General features: G+C 30.4%; 1 long non-coding RNA gene across 1 annotated transcript; it reads left to right on the top strand.

The window, feature by feature from the left end:
* The first annotated feature begins 1587 nt into the window (after positions 1-1587).
* On the top strand, positions 1588-3178 carry LOC107005822. Its single transcript, XR_001454946.2, has 2 exons — positions 1588-2411; positions 2503-3178. It is a non-coding gene; the product is annotated as an uncharacterized LOC107005822 (long non-coding RNA).
* Positions 3179-3518: the final 340 nt, after the last annotated feature.

Genomic DNA, 3518 nt, shown 5'->3' with positions numbered 1-3518 from the left:
AATTATGTAGATTATGTATTTTATGTTGGATATTTAAAGACCCTAAATGCTTAATAAAATTATTGAAAGCTAGTTTAAATCAATTGAGAGACATTTCATTTATTTATGATGCCCCATTTAAAAAAAAAAAAACCAACAGTGGTATCAGAGTTTCATTGATCTTAAGGGATCTGTGAAATCTTCCAAAGAACTACCATACATTTTTACCCGTAAACACTACTTTTTCAACATGTCAGGGTTACTCATTTTAACCCATCAGTGCTACCTTTTCAACCCGTGCATTTTTCAACACGCAGGCTTTTCTAAATAAAATTTTTTAACCAAAAAAATTGCAAGCAACAGTCTCTCTTTAAATGCCCCACATATTTTCACAAACGATAACGATCAAATTGGGTCTGTGAGAATAAAACCATATTTTGAAACCTATGAGATATATGAGATTGAGATGGAAGTAAAATCCTTACAACATCTCTCTACAAATCATACACAAGTTCAGATTAAAGCAATTTCAAAATCATATCTATACAAGACAATGCCATCAAATGTGTTTTTGAAGAAAAAATCAAAAGAAGAAAAAGAAAAAAAAAGAAATTTTGCAAGTGAATAAACAATGAAAAGAATCCAGCATGAACTACCAAAGCAAAAATCGAGGAGGAACATTTTTGTCATTTGCACTAACTAAAGCAAAATGAGGAGTGTTAAAATTTGCTTTTAGTTTGGTGCAATAACTTTTAGAAAAATAAGTTACTCAGTTTGAATACATTTGAATTTTAAATTTTAGTTAGTTTATTTTTGTTGTTGAGATATTTTAGGTTATTTAAATTTTAATTTATGCAGATTATGTATTTTATGCTGGCTATTTAAAATCCCTCAATGCTTAATAAAATTATTGAAAGCTATTTTCAATCCGTTGAGATATTTCAATTTTTTTGTGCTGCCTCAAATTTATAAAAAAAAAAGCACCAACAGTCTATGTAATCAGTGTATGTCCATATAATCACGTCACCAATCTTTTACATTGCACTCTTTCCATGATACGTGACAACAATACAAGAAGTATCATTAAGAATGTTGGAAATCTTACTGTACAATCACGGATTCTTCATAGCTTGAGGGGTGTAAGTCATTGTCCTTAAAGATATTTAATCACTATGGTGTATCCCCAAGATTCAACTAGCTCTTCTAGAACTAAATAGGAACATGAAAAACAAAGTATTTTTTATAAGAAACCAACAGAAAAAGAGAGAAATGAAGCAATTGTTGATATGTTTTTCTCACTTTCACATGCAGATGCCAAAAATGGCATATATATTCTAATGGAAAAGAAAATTAAAATTTCCAAAGGATAAAATTCATCAAGACAATAATATCCAATTAAAGAAGAATCGGAACGTTAGAGGCAACGACTTCATATTTGAAAGTTGGAGGCAACGACATACTATCTAAACGTTGGAGACAACGACATCATATTTGAACGTTGGAGGCAACGGTAATATATTGGAACGTTAAAGGCAACGGTAACATATTGGAACGTTGGAGAAAATGGTAACATATTGGAACGTTGGACAACTAATAATTTTGACAATATTTAACATATCTTTTTGAGATTACTTATTTTATCATAATTGTTTTTCCTACATATGATACTGTATATAAGTACATGTAAGAAGAAAACCTAAAACCTGAAGTAAGCACAAGTCCAATGAATCCTAACTTTAGAAACAACAAACTTGGGATATGATGAGATTTCTTGCATCCTCTCAAAACTCCCAGTTAAATCTCTTTTACATTTGAAGACTGTGCATAAATCATGGTGTTCAATCATCAATGACCCCAGTTTCATCAAGATGCAAATGGAAGAATCGTCCTCCAATGCTGATAATCAAAAAATACTCTTAATTTCATCGAAAATAATTCCATCTCCTAGTTTGGATGAGAACATGTTAGATTTCAACATCAGTTCAATAAATGCATCATCAATGAGCATGAATTCTCAAGTTGTTCCTCTCTAACCACCAAACTTTCATATGTCCCAAGATGTTTCATATCTATTGATGAGTTCTTGTAACGGTTTTTTATGTATTTTGTATAGCTTCAAAATGTTATATGGAATCCATCAATTCAAAAATATAAAATTGTCAATAAGCTTAATCCTTTGATACGTGTGACACGTTATGAATCAACGCTTTATGGTTTTGCATATGATTCTATTAGTGATGATTATAAGATAATCCCTACATTTGTATTTAATGCAAAGGATAGTTGTCATATTGTAGGAATTTATTCTGTGAAGAATCAGTCTTGGAAAATGATTGACACTATTCCGGCTGGCTATCGCTTGTTGGACCAAAATGCAGTTTCATTCGATGGTACGGTTAACATGATGGCAGCTAGATCACACGAATGAAATGGTGGTAGTGACGTTTATGAGTTTTTCATTATTTCTTTGATCGTGGTTGAAGAGAAATTTGTTATAACACCCGTCCCATCCCAATATTGCAGAAGTCAAATGAAGATGTCAAATTTTTCTAATCGTCTCTATCTTTCTGGATTTGTTGAGATGGATTTCTTGGTTTGTTTGCGAGAGAAAGATGGGGAATGGTGGACGTGGAAAAGTGTCATGAAGATTCCTACATTAGGCTCATTGATTGGCCTTGGGGTTCACAATTTCTATCTAGATGATATCATTTTCTTGAAAGAAAATGAAAATATCTTGAGGAGGAAAACATATGGTGGTTTTCTAGAATATGATGTGAGGAAAAAAGAAGTAAATGAATTTACCTGGAATCAAATTTCGCCTGCTACAGATTTATCCATCTTGTTCACAGAAGAATTCCGTGGGACTAGAAGTTTGTGGAAAGTTTAGCTTCCTTGAAAATTTATTGGATCTAGGAAATTTTATTTTAAACCTGTGTCTTGTTGCATTTCTTTATATATTTTTGTGTGATTAATGATGATACTTTACCGTCTCTGATGCTTAAATTGTTTTAAAGAAGTTAGTAGCTTTCATGATTGTTTGTCAAAGTTGTTATATATTTGACATTAGCTCCTTCCATTTTTTGAATGGTTAAGTTATATTTTTTGAAAATATGATGTATTCTTGAAATAATGTGATTTTACATGTAAGTTCTATGCTTCTATTCCTAGAAGTATACAGTAAAATATTTTTAACACTGTACAGATCTAGATTGTTAAGATTTCAACAACTTCATAATGCTGATTTGCAGACTAATTTTTTACGAATCCATTTTACTAGTCATAAACCAGTCTACATTGTGTCTTGTAAATTCGTAAATTGACACATTTCTATATTGGTTAAAATTTCTTTTTAAACTGTAAATTTTACTCTTATGAAATGATTTATAGCCACACAAGTATTTTTATTTATTTTAAATCACAAATTTTGAAAAATTTTCTTTCTTTCTTATTTTTCAAGAAAATCAAACTATATTACATAAATTAAGACAAACGAAATGAATTTTGTTTCATACTAAATAATAAATGTACTTTGTAGTAGG

Source organism: Solanum pennellii, chromosome 12, assembly GCF_001406875.1.
Source record: "Solanum pennellii chromosome 12, SPENNV200".
Lineage (NCBI taxonomy): Eukaryota > Viridiplantae > Streptophyta > Magnoliopsida > Solanales > Solanaceae > Solanum > Solanum pennellii.
This window is presented reverse-complemented; position numbering and strand designations above follow the sequence as displayed.